Source organism: Stegodyphus dumicola, chromosome 11, assembly GCF_044657685.1.
Source record: "Stegodyphus dumicola isolate Sdum_Otavi_A_Nest chromosome 11, ASM4465768v1".
Taxonomy (NCBI): Eukaryota; Metazoa; Arthropoda; class Arachnida; order Araneae; family Eresidae; genus Stegodyphus; species Stegodyphus dumicola.
The window spans coordinates 17,097,686-17,119,230 of NC_140778.1; the positions used below are offsets into that span (position 1 = coordinate 17,097,686).

A 21,545-nucleotide genomic window follows, 5' to 3' on the forward strand; every position below is an offset into this window, starting at 1 on the left:
CTGATGCAACTGTAACCGTTCGCTCTAAAGAGCACGTTTCCCAGTACTTCTTTTAAAGTGTCCTGTTTTTTCTTTTATTGGGTCAATCTCCGCTAAAAGATCAGATGTTGCTCTTGTGTTATTTAACAATTCCTTCATCTTATCTTCAGTTAAGAGCTCTTCTTCGTAATGAGTGCTTTTATTGTCAAGGGGTTTTATAAGCACACAATTCTTCTTTTGTAATTTTCTGATTCATTGTTTGACTTCTCTGTCTTTCATATGTGAAAATTCTTCGGCATCCTTTACTTTTGAGATTTTAAGATTTTCTAAACTTCATTTTCAGTCGATGGAAATTGTTTAAAGTAGGAGATAAATTCTTTCCGGTGTTGATGGATAAATGTAGAACCACGTATGAATGAAATTCTAGCAGTGGACAAGTTAAATAGCTTTTTGAGATATTCTTGATCTTAATTAGGATGAAAATCAGTTATTCCCATTTCTAGATCAGTAGAATTGTTATTTAACATATTTGCAATCTTTTACCATTTTCTTAAATACTAGTATTATGTAATGGATTTGAAGTGAATAAAGTAGTTGGCCTAATTTTAAATACACTCAAAATATCTAATTTAGAAACTAACTTAAGTTCGATGAGATTTTCCAAATGTTTGTTTCAGTTTTCTTATATTTTACGCTTTAGTTCTCGAGATTTTCAAAGTGGCAAAACGTACATTACGTTATAGTAAAGATGTATATTCCTTATATTTGTGTAATCCTTTCACAAAATTAATTTGATTTAAAATGAATGTATAATACCCTTTAATTCAAAGACTTTACTTTAGTTCTCTCCTCCCCCTCAAGTTTAAGATTTAGTTGTTATGTCTGTAAAATGGCTAAATCATAGAACCAGGTATGTTCAATAATTTCTTCATAAGTTTCGTTTCTGAATTTTTAAAATTCTATGAAACTTTTGTAACAGAAGCTGGGATATAACCTAGGCAGCCAGACAGAATGTCCCTTCCCTGAGTGAAAATTTCTATCATTTCATTGAAAGTGACCTTATAATATTTCAGAATAAACCCTCATTCTGTAACACTAATAAATGTATATAGAGTTTTTTTAATGTTTTTATAATGCATGTTTGGTTCTTACAATATTTTGAGCTATCATATTACTAAATCTGTATGTGATTTAATACAGTTTAATGTAGAATGCCTGCTTCAATTCTAAAAGTAAAGTATTTGAATTATGTTTTATCTTTCGTCTGTTTTCAGACGTAGGTTCTATTCTACAATTTACAGAATTTCTCTTTATTGGATATCTCACATAGCTGAGAAAATTTCATTCCTATGTTTAGGTTTTATAGTACAATATGTTGAGCATCCCTATATTAGTATATGGCTTTGGTTCCTTCGAAAAAAAAAAAAAAGAATATCTTAGTTTTCTTTAATTTTTGGTCAAAATTTTAGTATGTAGGTAATTACAATTGCTCTCCCACGAAATTGCATCTAAATTTTTTGCATCATTTCAAAATGCTGTATCATTCCATGGCATCTTATATGTTTTAAATTGATGTGTTCAAGGTGGGCTCGAACCCGGGCAGCTAGACAATATGTTCTTTCCCTGAGTGAAATATTGCTATAATTTCATTAAAGTGACGTGGTAATATTTCAGGATATTTTCTTGTACATTTGACTAAGCGTTCGTCTCTCATGAATGAGAGTACCTAAGTAAAGAACTTAAAATTATAAATGGTTCTTACGTTAAAATTCTGAATGAAGTATTTCTTTTATGGTTTATGACTTTTGTTTCCAAGATGTTCTTCGAAATCTGTTTTTAGAATGGTGATTTGAGCCCTTTCTAAAAATAAATCTATAAAAGTATATATGTATAGCGCTTTTAATGTTAATATATTGCGAGTTTGTTTCTTACTCTTTTTCGATCTGTTATGTCACTAATTCTGTGTGTGAATTAAGATAGTTTAATATATAACACCTGCTTCAAAGCTAACAGTAAAGTTTATTTTGTTTATTTGTGATTTAAAATTACCTGCCTATTGTCTTTTGGGCCATCTTTCTACCAGCGCTGAAATTATTTACTCTTCTCGAAGATCATTATCCTTTTTATTCTGTGTATCCGTAATAACTGTCTAATTTCTTTTTCTTTCATTGTTCATGTTGTACCCATACATTAAAAATCCCCTTCGCTTACTGTACTTCTGTCATATTAGGAAAATCATTTGCTTTTCTATCGACTGCAGTCATGATTTTAGTAACAATGTAGCACATTGCTAGAATTTAATACAAAGAAGGCTACTTTTGAAGTTTTATGTATTAAGAAACAATATTAGATGTTTCTCTTTGTGTATAATTATTCTTTAATTTCAAAGTAGTTAAAATCTAATGATTCCTTTTCCCCCCCTTGGCCTCTTCTAGTGTAATTTGTCATCATTTTTGTGCACTCTTGGATTGCAGAACATGATATCATGAAAGAAAAAGAATGAAGATGAAAAGAACGGAGAAATAATGCAGAGCAAAAAGATATCTGTGGCTGGTAATTCTTGTTTTATATTAACTTTATTTCCACTAGAAATGCTTGAATGTAATAATTTGTACGTCCCGTTTCACAATTTTCTTTATATTGGAGTTTTACTAGTTACAAATTTTACATGAACGCTTCACATTACGTTTTAATGTTTAGGGTAGCATTTATGCGTTAATTTTGTAGGTTTTGAATTCCATATTCAAGTGTCTGAATTGGTGCTTTCTTTATACAGTCAAAAGTCGTTAATCCGGACTCGTCGGGACTTCGGCGATTCCGGATTATAGATCATCAGTTTAAATCTGGTAAGATGGCATGCAGAAATTACAAAATTAAAAATATGAAACCGTAATTTATGAAATAAAGAACAATTATGATCTAAAGGGTATCAAAATTCACAAAAAGAAAAAGCTTAATATTTATTTGTTTACTTTATTAAACATTTCCTTCAATGTAAGTTGCCTCGTTTCATGTGATAATACTTTCTCTTTAATTCTATTAAACAGACATAATTTCTTTTTTAGTTACAAAGTTCCGCTGTTCAAGTCCTATAATTGCTGTGTTGAGAATACCGACTAATTTGTCAATCGGAATGTTTTCGTTTTCAATAACCTCTGGGTCACTTTCTTCACTATCGGAAGCGAATTATAATGACGAGGAACTTGATTTAAATCATATCAAAGACGAGTATATCGAGATGAAATACTACACTTAGTACCGAATTATAAACCAAATAAAATAAAAACATCTGCTCTGAAGATAAGGATAGTGCTGATAGATCAACTTCCAATCCGCAGCGTAAAATTGATAAACAGATTTTGGATTTCAAAACATACTTTCGCTTTGTAGATACAAATTACATATTAGTAAATATATATCGGAAATTCTATTTGACATAATCGTTCTAATCTATCATAATCTAATAATGACGTTTCTGCCCCCCCCCTCTGCCGCAGAGCAGCGTGAAATTGATAAACAGATTTCGGATTTCAAAACATACTTTCGCTTTGTAGTAAATATATATCGGAAATTCTATTTGACATAATCGAAAGTTCAAGCTTACTTTTATAAAATTGGTCTAACAGTCTGCAAAAAATAATAAGCCGGATCAAATTCGAAGATTAAGGAACAACGCAATCTGCAACATTAACTGAATTAGATAACTTTAGCTTAGCGTATAACTCCGTTACACATTGAACGCGCATGCGCACAAACATATTCGCAGCTGTAAGGGTCTTATGCGCTCTCGTAAACGCCTGTGCGCATGCGTGAACACGACGCATGCGCAGAAAGTTTGTAGCTTTGAGGTCCGGATTATAGATCATTCCGGATTATGGGTGTCCGAATTAACGACTTTTGACTGTATTGTATTGTAATATTGGAAGTGAGGTGGTACTGATAATCACACTTTAAATATCAGAAGTCTGAGATTTCTTAGAGTTCTGTTGCTTAGTAGTGGTTTCAAAATGACTGCTGTTGTGTAATTTTTTCCCATGTGGCCTCCTTTCGCATTACGAGGAGGAGGCTAAACATTTTTCTCTCTGTGTGGCCTAATAGTTTAACTGTCCAACGGGTCTTCTCTTCATAACAGGTCAGTGTAATTGCACTGCTTGTGTATAAACGAATTTTGTTTCAGTTTTTCCGAATGTAGAGTCTCTCTATCAAGTGCTCTTTCTCTTAAAAGCCACTGAAAGTTAAATGTTGAACAAAAAAGAAATGTAAATAAAATTTAATGAGTACTCGTAAAGAAAGTTAGTGGAGCCAAATTGTGTTCTGTTAAGGCTGTTCAAAATGTGCTTTTTCTTAGTTGTTTTAAGCATACTTTATTATTTTTTTCCCTTAATATGAACTATTTTGGCATATTGTGAAGTTTTATGAACCATATTGAGAAGATCTATTTCAAATTGATTCCATAAGTAAAAAATTCATTTTGAAATCATATCAGAGATGTTTTATTATTTTCGAAGTAAAATTCTGCAGATTAACTTTCAACTTTGCTTTGAAAAGCACTCTGAAAGTTTCTTTTGGACTTCTTTCCGTGCTCTTGGCAAATGCATGACAGAATTATTTTCTGAAAAAGCTGATGTCTTTTGCTTATAATAATGACTGATGCAACTGTAACCGTGTCGCTCTAAAGAGCACATGTTTCCCAGTAGTTCTTTTAAAGTGTCCTGTTTTTTCTTTTATTGGGTCAATCTCCGCTAAAAGATCAGATGTTGCTCTTGTGTTATTTAACAATTCCTTCATCTTATCTTCAGTTAAGAGCTCTTCTTCGTAATGAGCGCTTTTATTGTCAAGGGGTTTTATAAGCACACAATTCTTCTTTTGTAATTTTCTGATTCATTGTTTGACTTCTCTGTCTTTCATATGTGAAAATTCTTCGGCATCCTTTACTTTTGAGATTTTAAGATTTTTTAAACTTCATTTTCAGTCGATGGAAATTGTTTAAAGTAGGAGATAAATTCTTTCCGGTGTTGATGGATAAATGTTGAACCACGTATGAATGAAATTCTAGCAGTGGACAAGTTAAATAGCTTTTTGAGATATTCTTGATCTTAATTAGGATGAAAATCAGTTATTCCCATTTCTAGATCAGTAGAATTGTTATTTAACATATTTGCAATCTTTTACCATTTTCTTAAATACTAGTATTATGTAATGGATTTGAAGTGAATAAAGTAGTTGGCCTAATTTTAAATACACTCCAAATATCTAATTTAGAAACTAACTTAAGTTCGATGAGGTTTTCCAAATGTTTGTTTCAGTTTTCTTATATTTTACGCTTTAGTTCTCGAGATTTTCAAAGTGGCAAAACGTACATTACGTTATAGTAAAAATGTATATTCCTTATATTTGTGTAATCCTTTCACAAAATTAATTTGATTTAAAATGAATTTATAATACCCTTTAATTCAAAGACTTTAGTTTAGTTCTCTCCTTCCCCTCAAGTTTAAGATTTAGTTATTATGTCTGTAAAATGGCTAAATCATAGAACCAGGTATGTTCAATAATTTCTTCATAAGTTTCGTTTCTGAATTTTTAAAATTCTATGAAACTTTTGTAACAGAAGCTTGGATAGAACCTAGGCAGCCAGACAGAATGTCCCTTCCCTGAGTGAAAATTTCTATCATTTCATTGAAAGTGACCTTATAATATTTCAGAATAAACCCTCATTCTGTAACGCTAATAAAAGTATATAGAGTTTTTTTAATGTTTTTATAATGCATGTTTGGTTCTTACAATATTTTGAGCTATCATATTACTAATTCTGTATGTGATTTAATACAGTTTAATGTAGAATGCCTGCTTCAATTCTAAAAGTAAAGTATTTGAATTATGTTTTACCTTTCGTCTGTTTTCAGACTTACGTTCTATTCTACAATTTACGGAATTTCTCTTCATTGGATATCTCACATAGCTGAGAAAATTTCATTCCTATGGTTAGGTTTTATAGTACAATATGTTGAGCATCCCTATATTAGTATATGGCTTTGATTCCTTCGAAAGAAAAAGAATATCTTGGTTTGCTTTAATTTTTGGTCAAAATTTTAGTATGTAGGTAATTACAATTGCTCTCCCACGAAATTGCATCTAAATTTTTTGCATCATTTCAAAATGCTGTATCATTCAATGGCATCTGATGTGTTTTAGATTGATGTGTTCAAGCTGGGCTCGAACCCGGGCAGCTAGACAATATGTTCTTTCCCTGAGTGAAATATTGCTATAATTTCATTAAAGTGACGTGGTAACATTTCAGGATATTTTCTTGTACATTTGACTAAGCGTTCGTCTCTTATGACAGAGAGTACCTAAGTAAAGAACTTAAAATTATAAATGGTTCTTACGTTAAAATTCTGAATGAAGTATTTCTTTTATGGTTTATGACTTTTGTTTCCAAGATGTTCTTCGAAATCTGTTTTTAGAATGGTGATTTGAGCCCTTTCTAAAAATAAATCTATAAAAGTATATATGTATAGCGCTTTTAATGTTAATATATTGCGAGTTTGTTTCTTACTCTTTTTCGATCTGTTATGTCACTAATTCTGTGTGTGAATTAAGATAGTTTAATATATAACACCTGCTTCAAAGCTAACAGTAAAGTTTATTTTGTTTATTTGTGATTTAAAATTACCTGCCTATTGTCTTTTGGGCCATCTTTCTACCAGCGCTGAAATTATTTACTCTTCTCGAAGATCATTATCCTTTTTATTCTGTGTATCCGTAATAACTGTCTAATTTTTTTTTCTTTCATTGTTCATGTTGTACCCATACATTAAAAATCCCCTTCGCTTACTGTACTTCTGTCATATTAGGAAAATCATTTGCTTTTCTATCGACTGCAGTCATGATTTTAGTAACAATGTAGCACATTGCTAGAATTTAATACAAAGAAGGCTACTTTTGAAGTTTTATGTATTAAGAAACAATATTAGATATTTCTCTTTGTGTATAATTATTCTTTAATTTCAAAGTAGTTAAAATCTAATGATTCCTTTTTCCCCCCTTGGCCTCTTCTAGTGTAATTTGTCATCATTTTTGTGCACTCTTGGATTGCAGAACATGATATCATGAAAGAAAAAGAATGAAGATGAAAAGAACGGAGAAATAATGCAGAGCAAAAAGATATCTGTGGCTGGTAATTCTTGTTTTATATTAACTTTATTTCCACTAGAAATGCTTGAATGTAATAATTTGTACGTCCCGTTTCACAATTTTCTTTATATTGGAGTTTTACTAGTTACAAATTTTACATGAACGCTTCACATTACGTTTTAATGTTTAGGGTAGCATTTATGCGTTAATTTTGTAGGTTTTGAATTCCATATTCAAGTGTCTGAATTGGTGCTTTCTTTATACAGTCAAAAGTCGTTAATCCGGACTCGTCGGGACTTCGGCGATTCCGGATTATCGATTTTTCCGGATTATAGATCATCAGTTTAAATCTGGTAAGATGGCATGCAGAAATTACAAAATTAAAGATATGAAACCGTAATTTATGAAATAAAGAACACTTATGATCTAAAGGGTATCAAAATTCACAAAAAGAAAAAGCTTAATATTTATTTGTTTACTTTATTAAACATTTCCTTCAATGTAAGTTGCTTCGTTTCATGTGATAATACTTTCTCTTTAATTCTATTAAACAGACATGATTTCTTTTTTAGTTACAAAGTTCCGCTGTTCAAGTCCTATAATTGCTGTGTTGAGAATACCGACTAATTTGTCAATCGGAATGTTTTCGTTTTCAATAACCTCTGGGTCACTTTCTTCACTGTCGGAAGCGAATTATAATGACGAGGAACTTGATTTAAATCATATCAAAGACGAGTATATCGAGATGAAATACTACACTTAGTACCGAATTATAAACCAAATAAAATAAAAACATCTGCTCTGAAGATAAGGATAGTGCTGATAGATCAACTTCCAATCCGCAGCGTAAAATTGATAAACAGATTTTGGATTTCAAAACATACTTTCGCTTTGTAGATACAAATTACATATTAGTAAATATATATCGGAAATTCTATTTGACATAATCGTTCTAATCTATCATAATCTAATAATGACGTTTCTGCCCCCCCCTCTGCCGCAGAGCAGCGTGAAATTGATAAACAGATTTCGGATTTCAAAACATACTTTCGCTTTGTAGTAAATATATATCGGAAATTCTATTTGACATAATCGAAAGTTCAAGCTTACTTTTATAAAATTGGTCTAACAGTCTGCAAAAAATAATAAGCCGGATCAAATTCGAAGATTAAGGAACAACGCAATCTGCAACATTAACTGAATTAGATAACTTTAGCTTAGCGTATAACTCCGTTACACATTAAACGCGTGCGCACAAACATATTCGCAGCTGTAAGGGTCTTATGCGCTCTCGTAAACGCCTGTGCGCATGCGTGAACGCGACGCATGCGCAGAAAGTTTGTAGCTTTGAGGTCCGGATTATAGATCATTCCGGATTATGGGTGTCCGAATTAACGACTTTTGACTGTATTGTATTGTAATATTGGAAGTGAGGTGGTACTGATAATCACACTTTAAATATCAGAAGTCTGAGATTTCTTAGAGTTGTTCTGTTGCTTAGTAGTGGTTTCAAAATGACTGCTGTTGTGTAATTTTTTCCCATGTGGCCTCCTTTCGCATTACGAGGAGGAGGCTAAACATTTTTCTCTCTGTGTGGCCTAATAGTTTAACTGTCCAACGGGTCTTCTCTTCATAACAGGTCAGTGTAATTGCACTGCTTGTGTATAAACGAATTTTGTTTCAGTTTTTCCGAATGTAGAGTCTCTCTATCAAGTGCTCTTTCTCTTAAAAGCCACTGAAAGTTAAATGTTGAACAAAAAAGAAATGTAAATAAAATTTAATGAGTACTCGTAAAGAAAGTTAGTGGAGCCAAATTGTGTTCTGTTAAGGCTGTTCAAAATGTGCTTTTTCTTAGTTGTTTTAAGCATACTTTATTATTTTTTTCCCTTAATATGAACTATTTTGGCATATTGTGAAGTTTTATGAACCATATTGAGAGATCTATTTCAAATTGATACCATAAGTAAAAAATTCATTTTGAAATCATATCAGAGATGTTTTATTATTTTCGAAGTAAAATTCTGCAGATTAACTTTCAACTTTGCTTTGAAAAGCACTCTGAAAGTTTCTTTTGGACTTCTTTCCGTGCTCTTGGCAAATGCATGACAGAATTATTTTCTGAAAAAGCTGATGTCTTTTGCTTATAATAATGACTGATGCAACTGTAACCGTTCGCTCTAAAGAGCACGTTTCCCAGTAGTTCTTTTAAAGTGTCCTGTTTTTTCTTTTATTGGGTCAATCTCCGCTAAAAGATCAGATGTTGCTCTTGTGTTATTTAACAATTCCTTCATCTTATCTTCAGTTAAGAGCTCTTCTTCGTAATGAGTGCTTTTATTGTCAAGGGGTTTTATAAGCACACAATTCTTCTTTTGTAATTTTCTGATTCATTGTTTGACTTCTCTGTCTTTCATATGTGAAAATTCTTCGGCATCCTTTACTTTTGAGATTTTAAGATTTTCTAAACTTCATTTTCAGTCGATGGAAATTGTTTAAAGTAGGAGATAAATTCTTTCCGGTGTTGATGGATAAATGTAGAACCACGTATGAATGAAATTCTAGCAGTGGACAAGTTAAATAGCTTTTTGAGATATTCTTGATCTTAATTAGGATGAAAATCAGTTATTCCCATTTCTAGATCAGTAGAATTGTTATTTAACATATTTGCAATCTTTTACCATTTTCTTAAATACTAGTATTATGTAATGGATTTGAAGTGAATAAAGTAGTTGGCCTAATTTTAAATACACTCAAAATATCTAATTTAGAAACTAACTTAAGTTCGATGAGATTTTCCAAATGTTTGTTTCAGTTTTCTTATATTTTACGCTTTAGTTCTCGAGATTTTCAAAGTGGCAAAACGTACATTACGTTATAGTAAAGATGTATATTCCTTATATTTGTGTAATCCTTTCACAAAATTAATTTGATTTAAAATGAATGTATAATACCCTTTAATTCAAAAACTTTAGTTTAGTTCTCTCCTCCCCCTCAAGTTTAAGATTTAGTTGTTAGGTCTGTAAAATGGCTAAATCATAGAACCAGGTATGTTCAATAATTTCTTCATAAGTTTCGTTTCTGAATTTTTAAAATTCTATGAAACTTTTGTAACAGAAGCTGGGATAGAACCTAGGCAGCCAGACAGAATGTCCCTTCCCTGAGTGAAAATTTCTATCATTTCATTGAAAGTGACCTTATAATATTTCAGAATAAACCCTCATTCTGTAACACTAATAAATGTATATAGAGTTTTTTTAATGTTTTTATAATGCATGTTTGGTTCTTACAATATTTTGAGCTATCATATTACTAAATCTGTATGTGATTTAATACAGTTTAATGTAGAATGCCTGCTTCAATTCTAAAAGTAAAGTATTTGAATTATGTTTTATCTTTCGTCTGTTTTCAGACGTAGGTTCTATTCTACAATTTACAGAATTTCTCTTTATTGGATATCTCACATAGCTGAGAAAATTTCATTCCTATGTTTAGGTTTTATAGTACAATATGTTGAGCATCCCTATATTAGTATATGGCTTTGGTTCCTTCGAAAAAAAAAAAAAAAAAAGAATATCTTAGTTTTCCTTAATTTTTGGTCAAAATTTTAGTATGTAGGTAATTACAATTGCTCTCCCACGAAATTGCATCTAAATTTTTTGCATCATTTCAAAATGCTGTATCATTCCATGGCATCTGATGTGTTTTAGATCGATGTGTTCAAGGTGGGCTCGAACCCGGGCAGCTAGACAATATGTTCTTTCCCTGAGTGAAATATTGCTATAATTTCATTAAAGTGACGTGGTAATATTTCAGGATATTTTCTTGTACATTTGACTAAGCGTTCGTCTCTCATGAATGAGAGTACCTAAGTAAAGAACTTAAAATTATAAATGGTTCTTACGTTAAAATTCTGAATGAAGTATTTCTTTTATGGTTTATGACTTTTGTTTCCAAGATGTTCTTCGAAATCTGTTTTTAGAATGGTGATTTGAGCCCTTTCTAAAAATAAATCTATAAAAGTATATATGTATAGCGCTTTTAATGTTAATATATTGCGAGTTTGTTTCTTACTCTTTTTCGATCTGTTATGTCACTAATTCTGTGTGTGAATTAAGATAGTTTAATATATAACACCTGCTTCAAAGCTAACAGTAAATTTTATTTTGTTTATTTGTGATTTAAAATTACCTGCCTATTGTCTTTTGGGCCATCTTTCTACCAGCGCTGAAATTATTTACTCTTCTCGAAGATCATTATCCTTTTTATTCTGTGTATCCGTTATAACTGTCTAATTTTTTTTTCTTTCATTGTTCATGTTGTACCCATACATTAAAAATCCCCTTCGCTTACTGTACTTCTGTCATATTAGGAAAATCATTTGCTTTTCTATCGACTGCAGTCATGATTTTAGTAACAATGTAGCACATTGCTAGAATTTAATACAAAGAAGGCTACTTTTGAAGTTTTATGTATTAAGAAACAATATTAGATGTTTCTCTTTGTGTATAATTATTCTTTAATTTCAAAGTAGTTAAAATCTAATGATTCCTTTTTCCCCCCTTGGCCTCTTCTAGTGTAATTTGTCATCATTTTTGTGCACTCTTGGATTGGAGAACATGATATCATGAAAGAAAAAGAATGAAGGTGAAAAGAACGGAGAAATAATGCAGAGCAAAAAGATATCTGTGGCTGGTAATTCTTGTTTTATATTAACTTTATTTCCACTAGAAATGCTTGAATGTAATAATTTGTACGTCCCGTTTCACAATTTTCTTTATATTGGAGTTTTACTAGTTACAAATTTTACATGAACGCTTCACATTACGTTTTAATGTTTAGGGTAGCATTTATGCGTTAATTTTGTAGGTTTTGAATTCCATATTCAAGTGTCTGAATTGGTGCTTTCTTTATACAGTCAAAAGTCGTTAATCCGGACTCGTCGGGACTTCGGCGATTCCGGATTATCGATTTTTCCGGATTATAGATCATCAGTTTAAATCTGGTAAGATGGCATGCAGAAATTACAAAATTAAAAATATGAAACCGTAATTTATGAAATAAAGAACAATTATGATCTAAAAGGTATCAAAATTCACAAAAAGAAAAAGCTTAATATTTATTTGTTTACTTTATTAAACATTTCCTTCAATGTAAGTTGCTTCGTTTCATGTGATAATACTTTCTCTTTAATTCTATTAAACAGACATAATTTCTTTTTTAGTTACAAAGTTCCGCTGTTCAAGTCCTATAATTGCTGTGTTGAGAATACCGACTAATTTGTCAATCGGAATGTTTTCGTTTTCAATAACCTCTGGGTCACTTTCTTCACTATCGGAAGCGAATTATAATGACGAGGAACTTGATTTAAATCATATCAAAGACGAGTATATCGAGATGAAATACTACACTTAGTACCGAATTATAAACCAAATAAAATAAAAACATCTGCTCTGAAGATAAGGATAGTGCTGATAGATCAACTTCCAATCCGCAGCGTAAAATTGATAAACAGATTTTGGATTTTCAAAACATACTTTCGCTTTGTAGATACAAATTACATATTAGTAAATATATATCGGAAATTCTATTTGACATAATCTTTCTAATCTATCATAATCTAATAATGACGTTTCTGCCCCCGCCCCTCTGCCGCAGAGCAGCGTGAAATTGATAAACAGATTTCGGATTTCAAAACATACTTTCGCTTTGTAGTAAATATATATCGGAAATTCTATTTGACATAATCGAAAGTTCAAGCTTACTTTTATAAAATTGGTCTAACAGTCTGCAAAAAATAATAAGCCGGATCAAATTCGAAGATTAAGGAACAACGCAATCTGCAACATTAACTGAATTAGATAACTTTAGCTTAGCGTATAACTCCGTTACACATTGAACGCGCATGCGCACAAACATATTCGCAGCTGTAAGGGTCTTATGCGCTCTCGTAAACGCCTGTGCGCATGCGTGAACGCGACGCATGCGCAGAAAGTTTGTAGCTTTGAGGTCCGGATTATAGATCATTCCGGATTATGGGTGTCCGAATTAACGACTTTTGACTGTATTGTATTGTAATATTGGAAGTGAGGTGGTACTGATAATCACACTTTAAATATCAGAAGTCTGAGATTTCTTAGAGTTCTGTTGCTTAGTAGTGGTTTCAAAATGACTGCTGTTGTGTAATTTTTTCCCATGTGGCCTCCTTTCGCATTACGAGGAGGAGGCTAAACATTTTTCTCTCTGTGTGGCCTAATAGTTTAACTGTCCAACGGGTCTTCTCTTCATAACAGGTCAGTGTAATTGCACTGCTTGTGTATAAACGAATTTTGTTTCAGTTTTTCCGAATGTAGAGTCTCTCTATCAAGTGCTCTTTCTCTTAAAAGCCACTGAAAGTTAAATGTTGAACAAAAAAGAAATGTAAATAAAATTTAATGAGTACTCGTAAAGAAAGTTAGTGGAGCCAAATTGTGTTCTGTTAAGGCTGTTCAAAATGTGCTTTTTCTTAGTTGTTTTAAGCATACTTTATTATTTTTTTCCCTTAATATGAACTATTTTGGCATATTGTGAAGTTTTATGAACCATATTGAGAGATCTATTTCAAATTGATTCCATAAGTAAAAAATTCATTTTGAAATCATATCAGAGATGTTTTATTATTTTCGAAGTAAAATTCTGCAGATTAACTTTCAACTTTGCTTTGAAAAGCACTCTGAAAGTTTCTTTTGGACTTCTTTCCGTGCTCTTGGCAAATGCATGACAGAATTATTTTCTGAAAAAGCTGATGTCTTTTGCTTATAATAATGACTGATGCAACTGTAACCGTGTCGCTCTAAAGAGCACATGTTTCCCAGTAGTTCTTTTAAAGTGTCCTGTTTTTTCTTTTATTGGGTCAATCTCCGCTAAAAGATCAGATGTTGCTCTTGTGTTATTTAACAATTCCTTCATCTTATCTTCAGTTAAGAGCTCTTCTTCGTAATGAGTGCTTTTATTGTCAAGGGGTTTTATAAGCACACAATTCTTCTTTTGTAATTTTCTGATTCATTGTTTGACTTCTCTGTCTTTCATATGTGAAAATTCTTCGGCATCCTTTACTTTTGAGATTTTAAGATTTTCTAAACTTCATTTTCAGTCGATGGAAATTGTTTAAAGTAGGAGATAAATTCTTTCCGGTGTTGATGGATAAATGTAGAACCACGTATGAATGAAATTCTAGCAGTGGACAAGTTAAATAGCTTTTTGAGATATTCTTGATCTTAATTAGGATGAAAATCAGTTATTCCCATTTCTAGATCAGTAGAATTGTTATTTAACATATTTGCAATCTTTTACCATTTTCTTAAATACTAGTATTATGTAATGGATTTGAAGTGAATAAAGTAGTTGGCCTAATTTTAAATACACTCAAAATATCTAATTTAGAAACTAACTTAAGTTCGATGAGATTTTCCAAATGTTTGTTTCAGTTTTCTTATATTTTACGCTTTAGTTCTCGAGATTTTCAAAGTGGCAAAACGTACATTACGTTATAGTAAAGATGTATATTCCTTATATTTGTGTATCCTTTCACAAAATTAATTTGATTTAAAATGAATGTATAATACCCTTTAATTCAAAAACTTTAGTTTAGTTCTCTCCTCCCCCTCAAGTTTAAGATTTAGTTGTTAGGTCTGTAAAATGGCTAAATCATAGAACCAGGTATGTTCAATAATTTCTTCATAAGTTTCGTTTCTGAATTTTTAAAATTCTATGAAACTTTTGTAACAGAAGCTGGGATAGAACCTAGGCAGCCAGACAGAATGTCCCTTCCCTGAGTGAAAATTTCTATCATTTCATTGAAAGTGACCTTATAATATTTCAGAATAAACCCTCATTCTGTAACACTAATAAATGTATATAGAGTTTTTTTAATGTTTTTATAATGCATGTTTGGTTCTTACAATATTTTGAGCTATCATATTACTAAATCTGTATGTGATTTAATACAGTTTAATGTAGAATGCCTGCTTCAATTCTAAAAGTAAAGTATTTGAATTATGTTTTATCTTTCGTCTGTTTTCAGACGTAGGTTCTATTCTACAATTTACAGAATTTCTCTTTATTGGATATCTCACATAGCTGAGAAAATTTCATTCCTATGTTTAGGTTTTATAGTACAATATGTTGAGCATCCCTATATTAGTATATGGCTTTGGTTCCTTCGAAAAAAAAAAAAAAAGAATATCTTAGTTTTCTTTAATTTTTGGTCAAAATTTTAGTATGTAGGTAATTACAATTGCTCTCCCACGAAATTGCATCTAAATTTTTTGCATCATTTCAAAATGTTGTATCATTCCATGGCATCTGATGTGTTTTAGATTGATGTGTTCAAGGTGGGCTCGAACCCGGGCAGCTAGACAATATGTTCTTTCCCTGAGTGAAATATTGCTATAATTTCATTAAAGTGACGTGGTAATATTTCAGGATATTTTCTTGTACATTTGACTAAGCGTTCGTCTCTCATGAATGAGAGTACCTAAGTAAAGAACTTAAAATTATAAATGGTTCTTACGTTAAAATTCTGAATGAAGTATTTCTTTTATGGTTTATGACTTTTGTTTCCAAGATGTTCTTCGAAATCTGTTTTTAGAATGGTGATTTGAGCCCTTTCTAAAAATAAATCTATAAAAGTATATATGTATAGCGCTTTTAATGTTAATATATTGCGAGTTTGTTTCTTACTCTTTTTCGATCTGTTATGTCACTAATTCTGTGTGTGAATTAAGATAGTTTAATATATAACACCTGCTTCAAAGCTAACAGTAAAGTTTATTTTGTTTATTTGTGATTTAAAATTACCTGCCTATTGTCTTTTGGGCCATCTTTCTACCAGCGCTGAAATTATTTACTCTTCTCGAAGATCATTATCCTTTTTATTCTGTGTATCCGTAATAACTGTCTAATTTTTTTTTCTTTCATTGTTCATGTTGTACCCATACATTAAAAATCCCCTTCGCTTACTGTACTTCTGTCATATTAGGAAAATCATTTGCTTTTCTATCGACTGCAGTCATGATTTTAGTAACAATGTAGCACATTGCTAGTATTTAATACAAAGAAGGCTACTTTTGAAGTTTTATGTATTAAGAAACAATATTAGATATTTCTCTTTGTGTATAATTATTCTTTAATTTCAAAGTAGTTAAAATCTAATGATTCCTTTTTCCCCCCTTGGCCTCTTCTAGTGTAATTTGTCATCATTTTTGTGCACTCTTGGATTGCAGAACATGATATCATGAAAGAAACAGAATGAAGATGAAAAGAACGGAGAAATAATGCAGAGCAAAAAGATATCTGTGGCTGGTAATTCTTGTTTTATATTAACTTTATTTCCACTAGAAATGCTTGAATGTAATAATTTGTACGTCCCGTTTCACAATTTTCTTTATATTGGAGTTTTACTAGTTACAAATTTTACATGAACGCTTCACATTACGTTTTAATGTTTAGGGTAGCATTTATGCGTTAATTTTGTAGGTTTTGAATTCCATATTCAAGTGTCTGAATTGGTGCTTTCTTTATACAGTCAAAAGTCGTTAATCCGGACTCGTCGGGACTTCGGCGATTCCGGATTATAGATCATCAGTTTAAATCTGGTAAGATGGCATGCAGAAATTACAAAATTAAAAATATGAAACCGTAATTTATGAAATAAAGAACAATTATGATCTAAAGGGTATCAAAATTCACAAAAAGAAAAAGCTTAATATTTATTTGTTTACTTTATTAAACATTTCCTTCAATGTAAGTTGCTTCGTTTCATGTGATAATACTTTCTCTTTAATTCTATTAAACAGACATAATTTCTTTTTTAGTTACAAAGTTCCGCTGTTCAAGTCCTATAATTGCTGTGTTGAGAATACCGACTAATTTGTCAATCGGAATGTTTTCGTTTTCAATAACCTCTGGGTCACTTTCTTCACTATCGGAAGCGAATTATAATGACGAGGAACTTGATTTAAATCATATCAAAGACGAGTATATCGAGATGAAATACTACACTTAGTACCGAATTATAAACCAAATAAAATAAAAACATCTGCTCTGAAGATAAGGATAGTGCTGATAGATCAACTTCCAATCCGCAGCGTAAAATTGATAAACAGATTTTGGATTTTCAAAACATACTTTCGCTTTGTAGATACAAATTACATATTAGTAAATATATATCGGAAATTCTATTTGACATAATCTTTCTAATCTATCATAATCTAATAATGACGTTTCTGCCCCCGCCCCTCTGCCGCAGAGCAGCGTGAAATTGATAAACAGATTTCGGATTTCAAAACATACTTTCGCTTTGTAGTAAATATATATCGGAAATTCTATTTGACATAATCGAAAGTTCAAGCTTACTTTTATAAAATTGGTCTAACAGTCTGCAAAAAATAATAAGCCGGATCAAATTCGAAGATTAAGGAACAACGCAATCTGCAACATTAACTGAATTAGATAACTTTAGCTTAGCGTATAACTCCGTTACACATTGAACGCGCATGCGCACAAACATATTCGCAGCTGTAAGGGTCTTATGCGCTCTCGTAAACGCCTGTGCGCATGCGTGAACGCGACGCATGCGCAGAAAGTTTGTAGCTTTGAGGTCCGGATTATAGATCATTCCGGATTATGGGTGTCCGAATTAACGACTTTTGACTGTATTGTATTGTAATATTGGAAGTGAGGTGGTACTGATAATCACACTTTAAATATCAGAAGTCTGAGATTTCTTAGAGTTCTGTTGCTTAGTAGTGGTTTCAAAATGACTGCTGTTGTGTAATTTTTTCCCATGTGGCCTCCTTTCGCATTACGAGGAGGAGGCTAAACATTTTTCTCTCTGTGTGGCCTAATAGTTTAACTGTCCAACGGGTCTTCTCTTCATAACAGGTCAGTGTAATTGCACTGCTTGTGTATAAACGAATTTTGTTTCAGTTTTTCCGAATGTAGAGTCTCTCTATCAAGTGCTCTTTCTCTTAAAAGCCACTGAAAGTTAAATGTTGAACAAAAAAGAAATGTAAATAAAATTTAATGAGTACTCGTAAAGAAAGTTAGTGGAGCCAAATTGTGTTCTGTTAAGGCTGTTCAAAATGTGCTTTTTCTTAGTTGTTTTAAGCATACTTTATTATTTTTTTCCCTTAATATGAACTATTTTGGCATATTGTGAAGTTTTATGAACCATATTGAGAGATCTATTTCAAATTGATTCCATAAGTAAAAAATTCATTTTGAAATCATATCAGAGATGTTTTATTATTTTCGAAGTAAAATTCTGCAGATTAACTTTCAACTTTGCTTTGAAAAGCACTCTGAAAGTTTCTTTTGGACTTCTTTCCGTGCTCTTGGCAAATGCATGACAGAATTATTTTCTGAAAAAGCTGATGTCTTTTGCTTATAATAATGACTGATGCAACTGTAACCGTGTCGCTCTAAAGAGCACATGTTTCCCAGTAGTTCTTTTAAAGTGTCCTGTTTTTTCTTTTATTGGGTCAATCTCCGCTAAAAGATCAGATGATGCTCTTGTGTTATTTAACAATTCCTTCATCTTATCTTCAGTTAAGAGCTCTTCTTCATAATGAGCGCTTTTATTATCAAGGGGTTTTATAAGCACACAATTCTTCTTTTGTAATTTTCTGATTCATTGTTTGACTTCTCTGTCTTTCATATGTGAAAATTCTTCGGTATCCTTTGCTTTTGAGATTTTAAGATTTTTTAAACTTCATTTTCAGTCAATGGAAATTGTTTAAAGTAGGAGATAAATTCTTTCCGTTGTTGATGGATAAATGTTGAACCACGTATGAATGAAATTCTAGCAGTGGACAAGTTAAATAGCTTTTTGAGATATTCTTGATCTTAATTAGGATGAAAATCAGTTATTCCCATTTCTAGATCAGTAGAATTGTTATTTAACATATTTGCAATCTTTTACCATTTTCTTAAATACTAGTATTATGTAATGGATTTGAAGTGAATAAAGTAGTTGGCCTAATTTTAAATACACTCAAAATATCTAATTTAGAAACTAACTTAAGTTCGATGAGATTTTCCAAATGTTTGTTTCAGTTTTCTTATATTTTACGCTTTAGTTCTCGAGATTTTCAAAGTGGCAAAACGTACATTACGTTATAGTAAAGATGTATATTCCTTATATTTGTGTATCCTTTCACAAAATTAATTTGATTTAAAATGAATGTATAATACCCTTTAATTCAAAAACTTTAGTTTAGTTCTCTCCTCCCCCTCAAGTTTAAGATTTAGTTGTTAGGTCTGTAAAATGGCTAAATCATAGAACCAGGTATGTTCAATAATTTCTTCATAAGTTTCGTTTCTGAATTTTTAAAATTCTATGAAACTTTTGTAACAGAAGCTGGGATAGAACCTAGGCAGCCAGACAGAATGTCCCTTCCCTGAGTGAAAATTTCTATCATTTCATTGAAAGTGACCTTATAATATTTCAGAATAAACCCTCATTCTGTAACACTAATAAATGTATATAGAGTTTTTTTAATGTTTTTATAATGCATGTTTGGTTCTTACAATATTTTGAGCTATCATATTACTAAATCTGTATGTGATTTAATACAGTTTAATGTAGAATGCCTGCTTCAATTCTAAAAGTAAAGTATTTGAATTATGTTTTATCTTTCGTCTGTTTTCAGACGTAGGTTCTATTCTACAATTTACAGAATTTCTCTTTATTGGATATCTCACATAGCTGAGAAAATTTCATTCCTATGTTTAGGTTTTATAGTACAATATGTTGAGCATCCCTATATTAGTATATGGCTTTGGTTCCTTCGAAAAAAAAAAAAAAAGAATATCTTAGTTTTCTTTAATTTTTGGTCAAAATTTTAGTATGTAGGTAATTACAATTGCTCTCCCACGAAATTGCATCTAAATTTTTTGCATCATTTCAAAATGTTGTATCATTCCATGGCATCTGATGTGTTTTAGATTGATGTGTTCAAGGTGGGCTCGAACCCGGGCAGCTAGACAATATGTTCTTTCCCTGAGTGAAATATTGCTATAATTTCATTAAAGTGACGTGGTAATATTTCAGGATATTTTCTTGTACATTTGACTAAGCGTTCGTCTCTCATGAATGAGAGTACCTAAGTAAAGAACTTAAAATTATAAATGGTTCTTACGTTAAAATTCTGAATGAAGTATTTCTTTTATGGTTTATGACTTTTGTTTCCAAGATGTTCTTCGAAATCTGTTTTTAGAATGGTGATTTGAGCCCTTTCTAAAAATAAATCTATAAAAGTATATATGTATAGCGCTTTTAATGTTAATATATTGCGAGTTTGTTTCTTACTCTTTTTCGATCTGTTATGTCACTAATTCTGTGTGTGAATTAAGATAGTTTAATATATAACACCTGCTTCAAAGCTAACAGTAAAGTTTATTTTGTTTATTTGTGATTTAAAATTACCTGCCTATTGTCTTTTGGGCCATCTTTCTACCAGCGCTGAAATTATTTACTCTTCTCGAAGATCATTATCCTTTTTATTCTGTGTATCCGTAATAACTGTCTAATTTTTTTTTCTTTCATTGTTCATGTTGTACCCATACATTAAAAATCCCCTTCGCTTACTGTACTTCTGTCATATTAGGAAAATCATTTGCTTTTCTATCGACTGCAGTCATGATTTTAGTAACAATGTAGCACATTGCTAGTATTTAATACAAAGAAGGCTACTTTTGAAGTTTTATGTATTAAGAAACAATATTAGATATTTCTCTTTGTGTATAATTATTCTTTAATTTCAAAGTAGTTAAAATCTAATGATTCCTTTTTCCCCCCTTGGCCTCTTCTAGTGTAATTTGTCATCATTTTTGTGCACTCTTGGATTGCAGAACATGATATCATGAAAGAAACAGAATGAAGATGAAAAGAACGGAGAAATAATGCAGAGCAAAAAGATATCTGTGGCTGGTAATTCTTGTTTTATATTAACTTTATTTCCACTAGAAATGCTTGAATGTAATAATTTGTACGTCCCGTTTCACAATTTTCTTTATATTGGAGTTTTACTAGTTACAAATTTTACATGAACGCTTCACATTACGTTTTAATGTTTAGGGTAGCATTTATGCGTTAATTTTGTAGGTTTTGAATTCCATATTCAAGTGTCTGAATTGGTGCTTTCTTTATACAGTCAAAAGTCGTTAATCCGGACTCGTCGGGACTTCGGCGATTCCGGATTATAGATCATCAGTTTAAATCTGGTAAGATGGCATGCAGAAATTACAAAATTAAAAATATGAAACCGTAATTTGTGAAATAAAGAACAATTATGATCTAAAGGGTATCAAAATTCACAAAAAGAAAAAGCTTAATATTTATTTGTTTACTTTATTAAACATTTCCTTCAATGTAAGTTGCTTCGTTTCATGTGATA

At 31.3% G+C, this 21,545-nt stretch overlaps 1 long non-coding RNA gene across 3 annotated transcripts in view; it reads left to right on the top strand.

Moving 5' to 3' along the window:
* Nucleotides 1–21,545, top strand: part of LOC146993810 (uncharacterized) — an 89,312-nt gene that overhangs the window by 58,982 nt on the left and 8,785 nt on the right. The window contains exons 12-16 of one of the 3 annotated variants that reach the window (XR_015043899.1): nucleotides 2,415–2,532; nucleotides 7,039–7,156; nucleotides 11,685–11,802; nucleotides 16,332–16,449; nucleotides 20,962–21,079. This is a non-coding gene — a long non-coding RNA (uncharacterized LOC146993810). The remainder of the gene's footprint in view (nucleotides 1–2,414; nucleotides 2,533–7,038; nucleotides 7,157–11,684; nucleotides 11,803–16,331; nucleotides 16,450–20,961; nucleotides 21,080–21,545) is intronic. The other 2 variants (XR_015043900.1, XR_015043901.1) reach the window with 2 other exon arrangements.